Raw genomic sequence first — 21,685 nt, forward strand, 5'->3', positions numbered from 1 at the left:
TTAATTCAAGCAAAATGGGACTCAAATAAACAACGAAATTTCTGTCGTGAAATCGGCACATTTCTACTCTCCACTATTGTAACTAGTCAGCTATGGTCGGTCGTTTTGGGGAAGGAGACCAGACAGCGAGGTCATCGGTCTCATCGGATTAGGGAAGGATGGGGAAGGAAGTCGGCCGTGCCCTTTCAAAGGAACCATCCCGGCATTTGCCTGGAGCGATTTAGGGAAATCACGGAAAACCTAAATCAGGATGGCCGGACGCGGGATTGAACCGTCGTCCTCCCGAATGCGAGTCCAGTAGTCAGCTATGGAATGAACATCTGCACATCTATAAAATTGATACACGTGACGAAGAAATACTTGTACAGTGAAATTCTATCAATGCCTAGCTCTTAAGACCAGCAGTATTGGGAGAAGTTCCTATGCTAATTACCATAGTGAATCACAAAAAATCTAAAGAAATGAGTGTTGTCTCTAACACTATTATAACTAAACAAAACTTATGCTACTATGCTTATGTTCGGCTGACATCGACCATCAAGCTATCTGTATCTTTTTCAGAACAGGAATCTTCCAGAAACGTTTCTTCAAGGTCGTCGTATCTAATAACATTGATTAGGTACGATTCTAGTTGGAGATGCGTTTTTGCCTCTTCTGCATTTTCAACTAGTATTGACGTTGGCTGTCATTTCCTGGCGCCCCTCATCTCGGGTTCAGTCCCCGAATCTCAATTTCCTAGGCCTGTCCTCCATTTCCGTTTCCTCCGTTGTTCATTCGCACACATCTTCCATTGTCATTGAAACCGGACCCGTGGTATCGCCAGCCGTTGTTTGTGGTCCGTAGCCTTCATTCCTTCTTCCATTCCTGCCTCTGTTGCATAGTATACAACCATTGCGGTTCCCATTCCAGTCTCTTCGTTGTTCCACTTCATTACTCCCGAAATTTCCGGACCGTGAATGGTTTTCGTAAGGCGTTCCATTTCGTACATTTCCATTCCCGTTATTAAAATTGTTATTTCGTGGACGCGACACAGGACTTGCTACATATCTGTCAGAGTTTCTTTTGTCTTCTCTGATGTTCTCTGCTCGGTATGCGTACTCTAATTCGTAGAGTGTTACGGGAGGTACTGAGCTCGACATTGCATCTGCCAGCTAATACTTGTTGATATGCTGACGGAAGTTTGGTGTAACAGTGACGTATGATTTCACCGGTAGAGCATGGTACGTCAAGATACTGGTTCTTGTCAATTATTGCATCAAGGGACTTGACTGGGCTTTTGTAGCCTGAACTCTCGAAATCTTTTCCATCAGTCATCTCGTGCTTTATGCACTCTTGCGTCTCCTTGGACCAATAGATATTTAGGAAGCTGTCATTGAGCTCCTGGCAACTTCCACACGTCGCTGATATTCCGCGCATTTTCTCACCAAATGACCCTTGCAAGTGTCCAAAAATTAAGACTAATTTGTATTTTAAAGGCCAATTTGGAGGTAAAGAGAGGTGAAATTGCGATATCCAAGTGCGTGGGTGAATAAAATTACACTCATCTCGGATAATTTCGAATTTTCGGACTTGTAAGAAATGTTGAAAAAGTCCTGCGGAAAATATCAGTCCTTTGGATGTCCTCATTCGACGTTCACGGCTTCGAGAAAATGCTATGTTTATATCACCATGTCCTCTGCTCGTTGCTAACGGTATGCAATTATCCGTGCCGTCCGACGTTGTTTTTGGTTCTGTCGCGTTCGCGCTGGGCAGCATTTGAAATTGTTTCCTTATCGCCTCCTCCAATTTCTTCTCCATACGCGTGTTGATAGCTTCCTGTTGAGATTTGAACGAAAGAAAAGTCCGGACCTCTCCAGTCTCGCTCACTGCAGTTGCATTTGTCACGTCCGAACCAGTCCCTAATTTGTCAGTGGCCGCTGTCATATGAAGATCAGTGGCTTTACGTATTTTCGTGTCGATGCACTGCTCCGTGTCATTTTGCCGCTTTTCCACGCTTTCGACCTTCTTGTTCAAACTGCCAATCATCCTTGCTGTTCTGTGCTTCGATGCATCGATACTTCAACTGCTACTCGTCTTGCGGAAGTTGCTACTGTCTTGGCGCCCTCTGCCATCTTATTAGCATCATGCGCAATCTTTAAACTTTCGATTGCTTTGGTGTTTACTGTACGTAGGTTTTCCTGTAGTTGGTTTGCCCATGACTTGTGTTCCTCTCGCATCTGATTTACCTGAGCACTGATATTTTTGATGTCCAACGTCGTCTCGTTATTATCTCGTACTAACTCATTAATTTTCTCCTCCATTCCTTTTAGTCCATTAATCTTCTCCTCCATCCCCTTTAGTCCAGCCTCCATTCCCTTTTGTCAATCAATTACCTTCTCTATTCCCATTAAAAATGCCACCAGATTGAATTCCTTTTCCTTTTCCTCGTATTGTGATCGACCGAACTCATTCATGATTCCTGCTGTGTTGTTTCCACATCATTGTGTTCTAATATCTCGATGTCTTCTCTATCCTGATTTCTAATAGCCACCTCTGCTTCGATATGTTGAGGTACACTTACATCTTCTATCACACGTGATATGACACTCTCAGTCCCTTCAAGATAAACCATAAAGCTTTCGCCTCCCTGTTTTCCTTGTTGTATGAGATCATTGTTGCTAACACTGTTTAACAGCAACACCTCCCTACATTCAAACTGTACCTCCTCCATTACATTGCGCTCTTCCTCCATGACGTACAGTTCATTTTCCCACTCCTAGTCTAGTTGTCTCCGTGAACTGCTTCTCATTATCATTCAAATTCTGTCTCAACACCAAACTTTAATTATCCATGTAATGTGTGGACAACTGTATTATCTAACTTGCAAGACATACACAGTACAATACAATGACATAAAAAAATAACAAAGCAGTTTGCAGTCCAAGACTACGACTATAGTACACGAGGTCCTGAATCAACAAACAACCAGATGCAAAAAAGTACAATAGTAAAATCCACAGAAATAATACATCAACACTGCTGGCAATGACAGGAAAAATGATCGACAAGTGACACACAAGTCACTGACACAAATACACTGTAAATAAAACAAATAAATATATAAACAACACAATCAGAGGAATAAGTATCTACAATATACTAATGAACCATATTTTTCTTTTAAACCAACATAATGTGGACCTGTTTGGCAAGGATGCTAAATGACAGCATCACAGAAGTTCCAAGGACCTGAATCCTGGAAGGGTCGCCAATTGCAAGGTGCCTGGGTTTACTAATTGCAAGATTCTGGCAGTGGTTGCCAATTGTAAGATGGTGGTTGTTTTCATCAACAATTGCAAGCTGTTGTCTAGTGCGTAAAACAGGATCTGACTGACAGGTTGCCACTGAAAATTAATACCTTGAATAAAAATAATATTCTTGCATATTAATCAAAATATCAAAAAATGTTAATGAGTATATTCAATTTCATTGTTAATGAACCTTGATTTTTGACAAATCCATGACTTTAATAGAATGGCAAAGGTAATGTAAATCAGAAAACTGAGAGGAGTTGTGGTCTAAATAACAACTGATTTATTCTTTCTTAGTATCAAATGACAAATGATGGCTAAGGAAATACCACACAAACATTTTATCTGACAATTGCTATCAACAATATGCGGTCTATGGCTAACAAAGTGATCAGCTGGGGATCAATGCACCCACACTTATTAGAACTAATCGCCTTATCTGACTTCATAAGTGTGAGGCTGTGGTATGGCCCAAAAACTTTCCAACTATCTAGTATCTATACTCAACTACTGCACAAAGAAAAATACAGTTCCAGTGAACAGGGTGCTGAGAAGCATATTTTGGAGCCATACACTGTAGCAGTGAATACTTTACCCTGCTGCAGGTGAGGGCAGCACGGGATGACGGGCTCCCTGAGTGCAGTTGCGGACAGCGGCAATCTGTTATTAATGACGCACGCCTGGAAAGATGCGAGTATGCGGCTCTCATTTGGCTGATTCGGAACACAGATACTCCCTTAAGAGCCTCTGAAACCCTGGTGGATTTGAGATTACAGATGGACCCATTTGCTGGCGTGACAAACTAATTTGACTCCGTGGCATGACTATGACTGACAGAACATGCCAAACGTTTAGTTGGCCGACTGAAAACAAATAAGTATACCTACACACAACTCATTGTGTGCAAGATGCAAAATGCAGTACCTCTGATGGCTCAAATGGTGAGTGGCACAGGCTCTAAGTGGCACACTAGAGAAGGACACTAGTCTCACAGTCTAGGTAAAGACCTACTATTCCTTACTAGTGAATCGACAGTACAAGAGAGAACTTCTCTATTCTCTACAGCTTTCCTCCACGGCTTGGTAGCGTAGTACATTTGCATACTTAGTTGACACCCACTTTAGCACAAGCCAATCACGATCTAGAGATCGCCATTCGAAGCTGGGAGACCGCCCCTCTGCTCTGCATACACGGATTTGACCAACCAGCGACTTTAAAAATTAATTGGGAGAAACGGAAAAAACATTCAGCTTTACGCCCTCTTTCCCACACGTCTACGCCATGTCTCTGCCAAAAGCATGAGTTGGATGGAACCACAACCCTCCATAAAAATATCGTTGTCTCCCCTGCTGCGTCAATTTCGAACCTTCTAAAGAACAGCCATAAACCAGCTAAAAGACTCATACCTTCACAAATATGTTTTGTAACAGAGTCTGTATGCCTGGGCGCCACTGCCCTGTCCCACTGAATTCGCAAAAGCTCTGTCTTCTCATCCGCTTTCTGTCTAACAAGTACCCATACTCTGCTTTTTTGCCGGCCATCAGCTCATAGAATGAGCTGGTCAAAGCTGCAGTGACTCCTCGGCCCTAGTCAGCCTACCTTGATGTGGCCACCGATTGACTGGCACCACCCACTGAGTCTGCACAGTGAGATCGGGGACTTGACTGTCAGCAAACGTTTCCACCCAGATACCCCCATCCGTACCGCAGAGAAAAGCTCCCCTCGGCTCTCAGCCACCGTACGCTTTTACTGCTGTCAGTTACCTCAGCGTCTTCTTCCTCTGAACACAGGTAAAGCCTACTGCTATGCCTTCTCTAGAGCATACAAGCAAGATCGTTAACTACTGCCGGCCAATTCATTATGTGAGTGAAGTCAGATCATATCAGATGTAGAAACCAAGTAATAAAGATCACCTTCCCTATGAACATTAAGAAGCTTGACACGGTATCAGAAGTGAGAGTGCCCTGAAATCTCTCAGTGTTTATCAAACTCTGTGATGATATTCATCACATAACGGTAATTACGAGTATATGTTAAAAGGTTTTTTTCTGATGGTTAAATTAAGTATTAATGCCAGCCCACGACCAACTTATGCTTCAAGGGGAAGAGCACTCAGTTCTCGCTAGTTAATAAAACAAAATTGTAGTAATACGAAAAGATGGAGTGCAATACTCGTCGCTGTCACAAAACTAAAAGTAAAACAAAATCGAACTGATACCTGACGAGCGAGTACAATACTCGTTGTTGTCACAAAATAACAACTAAAACTAAATCATACTGCTACCGGACGAAAGAATGCAAAAATCGTTGATTTTACAAAACAATAAGTAAATTGTCCTTGTACTTGGCCACTATGTACAAGGACAATGCCGACGCAGTGAAGTTAAACAGTTGGGTACAGAAGAGGTTTTATTTATTTTTATTGGGTCACCTAACCAGGGTAAATTGTAGGACTGGCTAAACAATCTTGAAATTTAACTCAAGTTTGCGTATAACAGGGGTCTATTTACTCTGTAGGCTTCAAGAAATTAACAGAGAGCAAAGTTATCTAAATTTCGGATACCCATTTCAGATCCTCTGGCTACAATTGTCTACATGAACTTAGCTGCAATAGAAGCATTTTTCCAATGAAAACCTGAGATACACATTTATGAATGTTCAACCTTTTCGTCATGCGCAAGCGTAGCAAATTGTTGGGCATCAGTATGAAAACAGGGGCAAGTCAGTCTAGGAGTGCACAGCAGTTCGTGACAAACAGAATTCACGGATGTGGCTGGTTTGCCATATTTACTGTATAATATTGTTATTTTGCATGATAATTATTGATTACAACGTATATTTCGTAATAAGTTATTTTAGCCCATAAAACGAAGCCAAGCGTACAAAGCATGTTTTGAAAACGGGTATATATTTTTGATAAATCTTGCATCTAAAATCGTTAAAAAATCACCTAAGAGCAGTAACACATAAAGAAAAGTTTTCCTTTCTCCAGAAGAAAATCAAGTGTGAAAGTATGAAACTGACAAAGATTGGCGCTATCATTATGGGAGATACCAAAATTTACGTGAAAGACCGTATGGAGAGTACAGCACCGACATCTATATCCGTGCAGCTTGTGAATTCAAAGGTAAAGAAACCATAATGACAACTCACAATAAATCGAGTCAGCGACATAAATTGCTTACGTGAAACACGTGAGTAGCTCAGAGTATGAATCGCATTATCTCAGGTTGCGAACTCAGATTTCGTCAAGAACAGCTAAGTGTGTCGAATAGCACTAGATGGCTGTTAAGTTGCGACCTCTCGAGGTTACCTCTCCAGACGGTAGCAGGCCATCAATTGATTCCACATTTGTTGCTCCTTCCCAACTCTCCATTTCAAAAAACGCTACATGGATTGGATGACTCTACGCTGTTACCAATGTGAGGAACGAGAATTATTTCTAAATACATGAAAAAGCAGAAGAAAGCACACAAAACTTCCCTCCTTTTGCGTACATGATGCACATTTTCAAACACGAAGTAGGCACTGGGCCGAAGCAATGTCTTCACGACTGGTCGGAATTGCACACGAAGAATGTTGTCTAGAATGATGCAATTATTTTGAGAGCGAATGCAATGTCTCTCTCAAGCTGGTCAGATGCTGCTGCGGTGTCTTGCTCTTTGATGTTCGCGCAGAGAGGCAAAAACGAAGTGCTTAATTATTCTTTTGGGACTGAAAGTCAGTCACGAGATTCATCGGCCGCTCTGGGAGCAGCCGCCAGCCCTGTTCTTTTGCCCGGTGTAGTGCAGCAATTCGACTTGGAAGTCCCCTGCAAACATTTTTAACCATGCTGCCTCTACAGGGTGAAAAGTATTTAAACCGACAAACTCTGGGAGGTTGTAGGGGACATAAAAACAAATATTTTTCCCTAATGTCATTTTTTCCTATGAGGAGTATTTAAACCGGCAGAGGAAGATTTCTCTGGTCTCCAATTAATTAAACCAACAAAACACTTTTCCAATTTTTTTATGACCAAGAAACAACACATTAACACAATCCAATTTCAGTCACATTAGATTTAAAAAAATGCCTCCATTGAGACGTAAACAAAGGTTACAGACTCCGATCATGTTCTGTCTGACACGGGCAAATACCCCGGGAGTATCCTGAATTGTTCCTGCTGCTGATACTATCCAGGCAACCAGATCCTCTTCTGATGCAACAGGAGTTGCGTAAACAGGGTTGCGAATCTAGCCCCACACAAAAAAGTCCAGAGGGGACATATCTAGGGATCGAGCAGGCCATGGTACAGGACCACCTCTGCCAATCCACGCTTCTGGGAACCGTCGGTCCAGGAATCGACGCACACGACGACCAAAATGTGCCGGCGCCCCGTCATGTTGGAACCACATCCGTTGCCTTGTAGGGAGCGGGACGTCTTCCAGCAATTCTGGCAATGCTCTGGCGAGAAAATTGTAATAGTGCCTGCCATTTAATTGCCTAGGTAGCAGATACGGCCCAATTAAACAGTCCCCAAAAACACCGACCCACACATTAACGAAGAACCGCACTGATTGAAGGATCCCACTCCACATGCTGCAAGACAGCTTCCTCAAATTGCAGCGTTCTTACCGTGCCACGGCGTCCCTGTCCAGGTAATCTGCTAAATGACCCGGTCTCACGCAGACGTTGGTACAATAGCAGCAAAGGTCGTATGATGCGGGATACGGCGATTAGGATATTGTCGTTGATAAACCCGCCGTGCAGGTCGTCCGTTGTGGTGCGCTACGTAGTACGCACCAACGAGATCAGTGTACTCACTCCATATGTATCGCTCCATTAGTAAACAGAGACAATGCACTACTACACTGGTGGACAGCAGTTGCCTACAACTGAAAAGCGTAATACGCCCTGTAACAACTGAAGACCGTAATACGGCGTCTAACAACTGACGACCGTAGTACGGCCTCCACCGGTTTAAATAATCCTCATAGGAAAAAATGACATTAGGGAAATATATTTGTTTTGATGTCCCCCACAACCTCCCAGAGTTTGTCGGTTTAAATACTTTTCACCCTGTATAGATGTCCATAATTACGGAAGCGTTGCCGGTGCAACATTTTGCATACATAATGGTCTCTCAATTATGACACATAAAAGTTCAATGGCATTCATGTCGGGCTATCTGGGTGCCTAAATCATTTGCTGGAATTGTCCAGAACGTTCTTCAAGCCAATCACGAACAACTGTGACCCGGCGACAAGGCGCATTGTCATGTATAAAAATTCCTTCGTTTTCTGGGAACATGAAGTCCATGAATTGCTGCCAACTGTCTCCAGATAGCAGAACTTAACCATTTGCCCTGAATGATGGGTTCAGTAAGACCAGAGGACCCAGCCCATTCCATGTAAAGACAGTCCACACCATTATGGAACAAGCACCGCAGTGCACAGCGCCTTGTTGACAACGTAGGCCCATAGATTCGTGGGGTCTGCGCCACACTTGTACCCTACCATCAGTTCTTACCAACTGAAATCGCACCTAATTTGACAGGACTACGGTTTTCCAGTCGTCTACGGTCCAACCGATATGGTCACGAGCCCTGGAGAGGCACTGCAGGCGATGTCGCGCTGTTAGCAAAGGCACTCGCATTGGTCGTTTGCTGCCATAGTCCGTTTGCGCAGTGTCCTAACGGATACATTCTTCGTGCGTTCCACATCGATTTTTGCGGTTATCTCACACAGTATTGCTTGTCTGTTAGCACTGAAAGTTCTACTCAAACGCATTTGCTCTTGGTCGTTAAGTGAAGGCCGTCGGTCAGAGAGTTGTCCGTGGTAAGAGGTGATGCCTGAAATTTGGTATCCTTGCCACACTCTTAACACTGTCGATCACGGAATATTGAGTCGCCTAACGTTTCCGAAACGGTATGTCTCATGTGTCTAGCTCCAACTATCATACAGCTTTCAAAGAATGTTAATTCCCATATATATATATATATATACTTTCGTCAGCTCAGTGTAGTCCAGTCTCTGTCTTTCTCAACAGTTCGTGCTCTCTGCAGCTCCCTCTAGAACAACGAAGTTAATTCTCTGATGTCTTAACACATGTCCTATTATCATTTGCCTTCTTCTAGTCAATGTTTTTCATATGTTCCCTTCTTCGCCAATTATGCAGAGAACTTGCTTGTTCCTTAAATTATCTGTCCACGTAATTTTCAGCATTCTTTCGTAGCACCACATCTCAAATGGTACAATTCTTTTCTTTTCCGGCTTCCCCAGTTCATGACTCACATTCTCAGAAATTTCTTCCTCAAATTAAGGTGTACTTCGCGATCACTAGTTTTCATGTTAAGCTTCTCGCTTTTCTCATTACTGGTACTTCTCATTCCTTTCGTTTTTCTTCGGTGTAGTCACAATTCGTATTCTGTGCTCATTAGACTGTTCCATTCAACAGATACTATAAATCTTCCTGACCTTTGTGAGAATAGTACTGCGATCAGCAATTCATATCAATGATATCCTTTCTCGCTGAATTTTTATCTCACTCTTGAATCTTCTGGCGTTGCTTCTTCTATGTATAGATTGAACAGCTGGGTCGAAAGACTGCATCCCTCTTATACCCTTTTTAGTAACAGCGCCTCGTACTTGGTCTTCCAATCTTAATGACAAGAACCAGTGGTCTAGGGTTAGCGTATTTGACCGATAATGAAAACGTCTTTGGTCACGGGTTCGAACGCAGTCACCCTCTATCTGCCAACGCTCTTGTCAAGGAGGGCAGAGGAGCAGACTGAGGTTCAGGGGACTCTCTTATTCTTGGGGTGAAAAGCTGCCCCTAAAAGCCGGAAGGATCAGCAATGATGAACGGCCTGAGTATGCAGAAGGGATTCACCCGGTTAGCCGTTCTGTCTAATGCACGGCTTTCCGGATTGGGATGGAGCGCCTGGTGCCTGCACGAATCCACCAGGTTGACTTGTGTGGAGGTCCAGTGAGCCGGCCAGTCTGTGCATGGTTTTTAGGCTGTCTTTCATCTGCTTCGGTGAATGCGGGCTGGTTCCCCTTATTCCGCCTCAGCTACACTATGTCGGCAATTGCTGTGCAAACAAGTTCTCCACGTACGCATACACCACCAATACTCTACCACGCCAAGAAAGGGGTTACACTCGTCTGGAGTAAGACGTTCCATGGGGGGGGGGGGGGGGGGGGGTGTCTACTGGGGGCCAAACCGCAAAATAACCCTGAAAAAGTGGTTCGGTGTGGGGCGGCGGAGGGGTGAAGTGGACTGCGGTAGTCGTCGTGGGGTTGTGAAGCACTGTGGCTGCAGTGGGGGCGGAGCCTCTCCGTCGTTTCTAGGCCCCCAGTTAACATACCGTACAATACAATACATGCAGAAATGCATTGAAACCACTACATTAAACACAAGTTATGTGTATCCACAGGACACATGTCCAGTAATTGAAAAAAGTAACATGATGCTCTCTCCATTGGCAAAAGATTCCAGATTAGCCCCTCATTCGGATCTCTGGGAGCGGACTTCAAGAGGTCGATGACCATCTAAAAAAGATGAAATAGCAAACGAAAGGGGAAGACTGTAGCAGACGGAATGTGGGTTGTCAGAAATTTGAACATAGTAGGAAAGCTAGAAAATTTGAGAATGGAAATCCAATGGTCAATCTAGCTATAGTGGAGGTCAGGAGAGTGAAACGGAAAGAAGGTTACTATTTCTGGTCAGATGAATAGAGGATATCAACAGCAGCAGAAAATTGTGTAACATGAGTAGGATTCAGCATTAATGTTAAGGTAAGACAGAGTTACCATCAATATTTCAGTGATAGAGTTGCGATCAAATCCGACAGCAAAGCAACGCCGATAAAAAAAGTTCAGACATATATAACGACATTGCAAGCCGGAGATGATGAGATGGACAAAGTATGTGGGGATACTGAACAGGTAATTCACTATGACAAACAGAGATGATAATCTAAAAGTCACGCGGAAATGGAATGCGGTTGTAGGGAAAGGAGTAGAAGAAAGAGTGACGGTAGAGTAAGGGTTTTGTATCAGGAATGGGAGGGGAGAAATACTAATTGAGTTCTACAATAAATTTCAGCTAGTAATAGCTGTTCAAGAATCACAAAAAGAGGGGGTATAATAGATATATTCCAAATGGAATGTCGCCGGATCACAGTTGTTTGTGATTGGTTTGAAGAGGTTACTGGACAATTCGAGCAAATGATTTGGTCACCCAAAACACTCGCCATGAATCCCAGCGAATGTTTATGAGACATAATCGAGGAGGGCAACACTTTCGCAGTTATGAACGGCTATAGGGGCTGCATGGCTAAATATTTCTACGGGGGACCTCCAATTTGTAAATGGCTACCAAAATGGCAGATAATATTCCCGATTTTTAAGACACACTCTTGCTGTTCTCTTGGAATTAGTACATCTGAATCAGAGGATGTTCATGTAGCATCAGCATAATGGATGCACTACACATAACGCCTTACGAGTAAGACGAATTCGTGACCGCAAATACCCTGATAGGTAGATTGGACGTGGTGGGCCAATTATTTGATGTGCTTGGTCTCAGGACCTTACACCAATGGATTCTTTTCTGAGGGGAGCAGTCAAGGATGTTGTCTACCAGAATGTTCCAACAACACCAGAAGACATGCAGCAACGCATTATTGATATTTGTACAGCCATCAGAGAGGAAGCAATAGCACGATGTAGGGCGCCCTTCATCAACAGAGTGACCATTTGTGTAATTGCTGGTGGTCACCATTTTGAGCTTGTGATGTAAACGTTTCGTTTTTCATGTAGTGCTAGTATCACAATAAAAGTTTCTACAAAGGGCCATGGTATTTCTGCATTGTCATAAATACTGTAATTGTTGCATTCAGTGCTTACTGGTAATTTATAAAATGTTCAAACACCACTTGGATAGTCCCATGTAGGCTTTCACGGCCGGCGTCTTCATCAGTAAACACTTCCGGGCTAAGTTGCCATGGTCGATCTGTAGAACTTCTTCTCCCTGACGTTTCGTTCTAAACTACGTAGAACATCTTCCTAGGTGAGTCAACGACTGGCTGCTAGGAGCTGGGACCACCGCTTATATGGAGATCTTAGAGGACGCCTTACATAGGCAAAACTGAGAGTCATATTAAAAACTCTCTACACTTCATTGAGAAATTGAGGGAAATTACTGTCGGTCCTAATGACATCCTTGTCAGTTTTGATATAGTGTCTTTGTTCACTATGGTTCCAGTTGATGAAACTCTCTCTCATATAGCCGATATGTTCCCTACTGACATAGTGGCCTTGTTCCAACACTGTCTATCCTCGACCTATTTTCAGTACAATAGTGAATTTTATGAACAGATTGATGGGGTAGCCATGGGAAGCCCCCTAAGCCCCGCCATTGCGAACTTATTCATGGAATATTTTGAACATCAAGCACTGCAGTCGGCCAAAAAAAAGCCCCTCGAAGTGGTATCGGTATGTGGATGATACCTTTGTAATATGGAATCATGAGGAAGAAGACTTGAATGATATCCTGGTACACTTAAATAGCATCAACCCAAAGATCAAATTTAATATGGAGAAAGAGAAGAATGGACAACTTAACTTTTTGGATGTATCAGTTATCAAACGGGCGGATGGGACCTTAGGCCATAAGGTCTACAGGAAAGGTACACATACTGATCGCTACCTCCATAAGAACTCAAACCACCACCCTACGCAAAAGAGGGGGTTCATAAAAACACTGGTGGATAGGGCCAATAATATTTGTGAACCAGGCTACTTACAAGAAGAACTAAATCATTTACGAATGGCTTTTGCGAAAAATGGTTATACAAAAAACGAGATTAACCGAGCACTTCACCCAAATAGAAAAATGCCTAAAAATAGGAGACAGCAACAACCACCAGCTGGAAAAGTATTTCTTCCGTTCATCCATAACATCACGGATCGCATTGGGAAAGTACTAGCCAAGTTTGAGGTGGAGACTATTTTCAGACCTACTAAGAAAATTAGTGAATGCCTAAGATCAACAATGCCTAAGATCACCCCCTAGCCACCCCAGGGGTATATAAAATTCCGTGTAGTTGTGGCAGGGTTTACATAGGAACTACAAAAAGAAGCATCAGTACACGGTTGACGGAGCACAAAAGAAACTGTCGCTTGGGACATATCGACAAATCGGCAGTAGCGGAACATGTTTTTAAGGATGGAGATCACGAAATAAAATTTGGTGAGACAAGCGTGCTAGCGAGGACGTCGCATTATTATACACGTATGTATAGAGAGGCAATTGAAATCCACAAACATCAATACAATTTTAATCGTAAAGAAGAAGGATTAAAATTGGACAAGATATGGCAGTAGACGTTGCATCAATCACGTGACAATTGATTGCCTGCAATCGAGAGAACAGACCATAGCCAGAGATAGCTACACATCGACGCCACGTGACGTGCGGTGGCGCCCTCTATGATCTCCATATAAGCGGCGGCCCCAGCTCCTAGCAGCCAGTCGTTGACTCACCTCGGAAGATGTTCTCCGTAGTTGAGAACGAAACGTCAGGGAGAAGAAGTTCTACAGATCGACCACGGCAACTTAGCCCGAAGTGTTTACTGATGACCACTTGGATAGGGTTAAATGATTGAGTTAATGAAATACACTGAAGCGATATTTTAAATTAGACAAGTTATATATTACTTATCAATTTTATAGCTAAAACTTTCGAACGTAAAATGGCACAGTGTGATACATTTTTGAATAGCTCTTGGAGAGACTTGGTGTATTCTTGGATAAAACGTACATGGTTCCATTTAAAAACTAAACGTCCACCCCGTAGCTCATACATCCGTAGGGATACACAAAGCGTATACCCTCAGCAGGAACTACCAAATGATGTTAAAAAACATTGGTTCAAACAGTTTTTCATTTAATTCATCAGAAAAAAGTTATTTTGGGTGAAAAAGATAAATGGGACACCCTGTATACTGACGGAAAAAATTACAGTACCAAGAAGGCGTCGTGCGACATAAACGAAAGTTGGTAGGCTTCTTTCTAAATCTGAAAAATGATGTCTTTCCAAATTTCGTGCCAGTCACATAAGAATGGCGCTTGTAGGAACACTATAAGAATGCAAATCAGGTTTGCTTTAAATACACGCTGAAACGGTCGTAAGCGTTGGTTATCTTTGAGATCTGACATGGTGAGTTGCTGTTAGTCAAGAATGCATTGAACGCGATAAAGACGCCATTGTGAACAACTTACTGAGTTTGAACGAGGTCTTGTAATAGGGCTACAAGAAGATGGATGTTCCTTCTGCGATACTGCACAAAGTCTTGGCAGGAATTTAGCAACTGTACATGTCTGCTGGAGCAGTGGACACGAGAATGTTCTGTCGCGAGAAGGCAGGTTTCTGTCCGGACATGTGGAATTATCAGGAGGGAAGACCGTCGTGTTTGGCGTATGGCTCTGGCACATCGTACTGCATCTGAAGCAGCAATCTGAGCAGCAGTTGGCACCACAGTGACACAACAAACTGTTACAAATGGGATACTTCAAGGAGAGTTCCGAGCCAGACGCCCTGACGTGCGTTCCACTGACCCCAGACCACCACCATTAGCGACTCAATGGTGTCAAGCGAAAGCTCATTGGAGGGTGGAGTTCTGTTGTATTTTCTGCTGAAAGGTGGTTCTGCGTGGGTGCCAATAATGGCCCTGTGCTGGCTAGAAGAAGGCAAATTGAGGACCTACACCCAACTTGTGTGTGTTCTAGGTACATTTTAACTACAGCTGGAGGTACAGGCTTGTGTGCGATTTCGTATGACAGCAAGAGCACTCTGACTGCAAGTTTGTAGTCAATCGGGCGATTCGACTTGTGTTGCCATTCCTGAGCAGCATCCGCATACCGCTGTTGTAACCCAACATGCTCTACGGAATGTCGATATGTCACCTTGGCCTGCTCGACCACCAGTTTTGTCTCCCGTCAAGCACATATGGGGCATCATCAGACGATAACTCCACCGAAATCCACAACCACCATTAACCGACCATGTATTGACTGACCAATTGCAACACGCTTGGAACTCCATCTCCATCCCGCAAACTGACGTCTGGCACGTGTTCCACACAATACATGCAGGTTTGCATGATTGCATTCAACGTTCTGGCGGATACACCGGCTATTAATGTAGCAGCAATTCACATTTGCTGTGGTTTAGCTTTTGCTTATATTAACCTATGATTTTGCAAAATTAATCATTTAAATATGTTACCCAGACGAATGTATTCCAGAAATCTCAGTACACTACATTAATTATTTTTTGGTGCTGCGATTTCTTTTTCCATCAGTGGCATATGGAATTCGTTCAAATAAGCGAATACAGCAATTCACAATACACATTAATGAATCATACGTTCAATAACGAGATCCGTGATGAATCAACATTAAAACCACAGATTACTGTTGTAACGAGATTTAAGTTACATTTATCTTTACACAATAACGTGCACTGCACGTAGTGATACGAACCAGCTTGCTTTATGAGACAATATTTATCGTAGCAAGCTCCACATGTCACACATACTATGTAATTAGCACAGCCCTACATGTAATAGACACGATAAGCTGTAACTCAATGTTCACAACTTCTGGATGAAGTGAGCTGAAAATGACTTCACGTAATGCACCTTTACATGACTACTTGGGCACAAGAGCACCGGGATACGAAAATTAGCTCAAAAGCACTCTGACCGTGCTTCTTGCTGTCTTATGGAGCTGTTCTTCGCCTTGCTGCAGGTCGGCCGGGTTGGCCGAGCGGTTCTAGGCGCTACAGTCTGGAACCGAGCGACCGCTACGGTCGCAGGTTCGAATCCTGCCTCGGGCATGGATGTGTGTGTTGTCCTTAGGTTAGTTAGGTTTAAGTAGTTCTAAGTTCTAGGGGACTGATGACCTCTGAAGTTAAGTCCCATAGTCCTCAGAGCCATTTGAACCATTTGAACCTTGCTGCAATACAGTGTGTTCGACCGGTGGAAACAGTAGCACACGCTCCAACAAGTTGTTGTCCATGCTGGCGCCTCCAGTGCTGACTGTATCCATTCGGTGTCGATGCTCGCGCCGACTCTGTGAGGCGTGCGTCTGTAACACTTCATTGCACATAAAACACTTGTTGGAATGTGGCATTATACCCCTTAAAAACTAGCAGGGATCCGGACTGGCTGAAGTGAGAGTCTACATCAAGATACAAAGTCATGAACTTTAGCCAGCCCGCAAAACCTAATTCCTCACGGTCCCCCATTTGCAGCATCTCTCCAGCAACTCCCCATCACACACTGTTGCTCGCTGAGTTGGACCGCGGCGGCGCTCCTAGCGGTCGGTCACATATACTGCAGAAGCCGTTCTCTAGCGGCGCCATTGTTACACATCACTGGAGCCGGCTATGCAAGTTAATCATTTTAGTTCTACATCTTGTGCACCTGCATATCCGTCACTGGTGTATCTCTCTCTCTCACTCTCTCACGCTCTATGTCTATCTCTGTCCTCCCCTCTCTGTTATTAAATTCCTTGTATTAGGCTGTCGCAGTCTGCAGAGGTGCTTGTCATATTTTCAAACTATTCCCCTTTATGACACGACGTTGTGCAAGGAGTAAGTAATTAGTAAGGTAAAGTCATTACATTTGTACCGAGCATCTTGTCTTGATAGGTGTCGGTGAGTGTATCCATTACTTTGTACACCATACAACTACTGATTATAGCACTCTTCCGGACAAATTTAAGCATTACTCACACTACTAGGAATAAGCGTAAGTTTCGTCTTCTTAAACATGTTGTTTCCAACATATCCTGTTACTTGTAATCTTAGTTATTTTATTATTAGTGCTCAAAATCTGCCTGATATTCTAAGATCTCTCATCTAGTCCTTTGTGTGCAGCCCATAACTCGCATCCTTATGTCTCGCAAAATTTCTTCCCAGTTTGTTTATCTTCCTTGATATATTTATACATATTTTTCATGCAGCGTAAGTATTTCAAATGTAGCCTGCTTCCTGTGATTTTCTTTTTTTTTATTGAATTAGCTAAATGAAATCACCTATGTTTACTGGCCAAATTAACACATCATAGCAATACTTGTGATATAAGTAGGAGTATTTTTATTCATCCATGGATCACTTTTAGGAGGACATTGGACATGCAATAGTATTACAGTTGAAAGACAAAAGACGCCATATGTACAGACATTTACATACTCAGAGGTAAATTTTGGCAGGGAACGGGATGGTAGTAACCGTACCTACGTTTCTTTTTACTCATTTAGGGAAACCACAGAAAATCTAAATCAGGAGGCTGGTTGGTGATTGGAGCCTCCTCAATACAAGGCCGCCAGTTTCAAACAGTGCTACTTTATTTGACTCATCAATAGTGTGCAATATTTTTTGATAAGAAATTATTTTCTAACGGAAAAGGGTAGTGCTACCCTTTTCATTTATTTCTCAGTACTGATCACTAATCAAATTACACACACTACTCACGCGTTGTGTCATGATGTTCCACTAGAACACTGTCAGCTGACATCAGGACCATGACAAAGACGTTTGGTGTCCACTTGTACCGCAACCTCCCATTTGCATGCCTGAAACACTAACAAGGGGAGGCCGCCAATTGTGAAATTCAGATTCGATTCATACTGCGCATAATAAAAGCTCCTGGCCAGAGGTGTAATGTGGTAAAACACCAAGATGCACTTCTCAGCCGTTGTCGAGAAAATCGACAGTTAAAAGAAAGCGTTGCGGTGAAATACTCTCGACGATTAGTAAGTTTCTACAGCGTCGTGGCCCAGCGGTAAGCCCTCTGGTTCGTAATCCGAGGGTCGTCGGATCGAATCTCGCGCCATGCAATTTTTTTTTATTATTAGTTTTTTGTAATTTATATATATATATATATATATATATATATATATATATATATATATATATATATATATTAATGAATTGCTTATGCATGTTGGTGAAGGCGGATCGCTCTCCAATTGTACCGCCTCCATTTTTCCGTTTATTTAACAGGGTGTACCAAAGCTCTCCCGTCCGCACTGATTTTCGACAATGTTATAAGTTGCGCTAGGGACCGCATCTACCTTCTCTCGAAGTTAGCAGGCAACTACGCTGTTATGCGGCGGCTCGTTTCGGCCCATTCAACATCTGTCATTCAAGTGTAACGAGCGAGTAACGGAGTTTATATTTCATACCTGCCACAGCAAATTTGTGTTCGTGGGGTCTCTATTCTAATTCGAACGTTTGACTTACGCTATACGTATTCGTTTCGGAATATCGTTTCTACGTCTTCCGTTAACTATGCGTGGTTCATTATGAAGACAAGTAATAACATTTGTGAAATACCACTTTGTTTGCGGAAAACATAATGATGTTCGAAGTCGCCAGTTTTTCCACGACAAACGACTTTCAACAACTTATTATATGCATAATTGTTGCAACTGATTGCCGGGAAATATATATATATATATATATATATATATATATATATATATATATATATATTTGAATTATAAAAAACAAATATTAAAAAAAAAGTTACATAGCGTGAGATTCTATCCGGCGACCTGCGGAATACGAACTAGAGCGCTTACCGCTGCGCCACGACGCTGTAGAGAATTATTAATCGTAGAGAGTATTTCACTGCAACGGCTTCTTTTAACTGTCGATTTTCTCGACAACGGCTGAGAAGTGCATCTTGGTGCTTTGCCACATTACACCTCTGGCCATGAGCTTTTATTATGCGCAGTATGAATCGAATCTGAATTTCGCAATTGGCGGCCTCCCCTTGTAAGTCAGTATTCCTCCATAACAAGCGCGATATGTAGATCTAAAGTGGGACCAAATTGCTTATGCATGTTGGTGAAGGCGGATCGCTCTCCAATTGTACCGCCTCCATTTTTCCGTTTTTTTTAACAGGGTGTACCAAAGCTCTCCCGTCCGCACTGATTTTCGACAATGTTATAAGTTGCGCTAGGGACCGCATCTACCTTCTTTCGAAGTTAGCAGGCAACTACCTAAGAGATTTGGAGTTTTCCAGAAGAGCAAGAAAAAAAAAACATTATAATGCGAAAATGTGATGCAAAATCACTCAGATGTTTGGTTATTTTCGTTATTGTTATTGTCCCCCATCTTTTACCAAACCCTTACTATGTGTTTTTTAACTGATCCTCCACAACATAAAATATACTGTTTAACAGGTACCGGTACTTCTTAACTTCCGTGTTAAATGAGTTTGTTTCAGTAATCTTTTAATATTATTGGGCAGTTTATTCCTTGATACAAAATGCTGTTTTTAGTTTTATATTTTTTTGTTTCTTGGAAAATGTAAATCCAGTCTATAAATTTGTTCCTTTGTCATGGACAGAGCTGTTCATTTAGTAATTATTTAAGTTATTTTATTTGTGCATGTTGTTGTTGTTGTGGTCTTCAGTCCTGAGACTGGTTTGATGCAGCTCTCCATGCATTGTGCATAAGCTATTGATAAATGTACTCACACTGTGCAATTAAAATCCCTTAGGCTTCAAACATATCTTTAGGATAATTCAATTGATAACTACACATTATTCTTGTGGTCTGTGTTCATTGTTTGAAAGTAACTATGTATTGAGCTAACAACTGTACTCTGAATAGTGAGTATCTAGAAGACACTGCCTGTTACACAGTGATTACAGGACTCAAATAGCATAACAACTGATGACATTCTGTTTAATGCCGTAGTAGCTTCGTGTGTTCACACCACTTCAACTGAAAATCAATACTCATTTCTAAAAATTTTGTCTTTGTTATACAACCTATAGCCATATCATCTACATCTGGTTTAATTGTGTCACTTTGCCTCTTCAGAGTGAGGCTCATGGCATTTGATTTCTTTATGTTCAATATGAATGCAGTCATATTAAACGATTGTAAAGCCCCTTGAGGGTGTAATTAACATTCACTGCAAGTCGCCCTCTTGTTTTTTCAGAGACTACAGCAAGGCTGACACCAGCAAATAGAATTATTTTGCCATAACTAACGCAACTGTGAAACTTAGTCATGTGTGTCAGTAACGGTGTTGGTCCTAAAATGATACTCTGATGAACACCGATACTGAGGCATTTTGGCTCTATTATGTTTCTCATTCAAAGTGCAGGTTTATTGAGGTTTGTGTTATCCTTCCCTTTGTACCCTATCTTCTATGTATGATTATAACAAGTCACAGCTACACGACTTATGCCTACTGATTCTAACTCATTTAGTGGAATATTACGGTCAACAGTATCAAAAACCTTAGTCTGATCGAGGAATATGCTTGTAATGCAGTCATACTTGACAAGAGTTTCGAGTACCACTTCTGTGAATTCTGTTATTGCAGATTTTGTACTTCTACCGCCTTGTGTACCAAACTGTGATCTGCTTAGAAGATTGTATTTATTCAGGCAGTTCATTAATCCATTTTTCACAATGGATTCTATTATATTTGATAATGACGACAGCAGGGAAATGGACCTATAGTTTTCTTTGCTTTATACGTTATCTTTCTTTATCACAGACAAAACTCTTGTCTATTCTAAACACTCTGGAAAGTTCCCTGATGTGAATAGTTCACATATGGTGTTTGTTAATGGAGTTTATATATTCTGTATGCACCATATCAGCACAGAGATTGGTGCTTCACCTAAGGCTGGTGACTTTTTATTTTTTAAGTTTTGTACAGTTTTATTGACTTCATGCTCTGTAGTTGGTAATCGAATTTAGTGCTTGATTATTTACAGGTTTTAGGTTTGTGGTTGAGTATTTTCGTTGTAATTTCGCCGCAATAGTTGAAAAATGTTCATTGCACTAAGGTTGCTAGCTGTTGTGGACCATTTTTTAAATTTATTTCCGTCGTTTATCTGTATATTATTACGCTTTTGTTTGTCTAGTGCAATGACATTTTAGATGGCTTATTTTTATGCTGTGCACTGTATATTACACATATCACACAAATTTAAGAATTCTGGCACATTTTGACCTTTTTTCATGGAACCAAGGTAGCCTACTTCAGCTTTTGCGAGGACTTTCTGATACCTGCTGTTATTCATTCGTTTTTGATAGAAATACTGCTGTTGTGGATCCTTTTGGGAGTGTTCTAGAATTTCAGTTTAAATAATGAACGTCAGTATTCATTAAAATACGTTTCTTTGAAATAAGTTGTATATTACTAATCTTCAGCAACTAAAGGAAGATTTGAAAGGGTGTGTGAAATGCTCCATCGTTACTTGCACTCTACGTTTCCCGTGACGTACAGTGACAGGCAACTGCCGCCAAGAAGGAATTTTTTTCTAAAAGCATTTATTATATGCGCAGATATCTTACCCTTGTTTGTA

Source organism: Schistocerca serialis, chromosome 5 (assembly GCF_023864345.2).
Source record: "Schistocerca serialis cubense isolate TAMUIC-IGC-003099 chromosome 5, iqSchSeri2.2, whole genome shotgun sequence".
Taxonomy (NCBI): Eukaryota; Metazoa; Arthropoda; class Insecta; order Orthoptera; family Acrididae; genus Schistocerca; species Schistocerca serialis.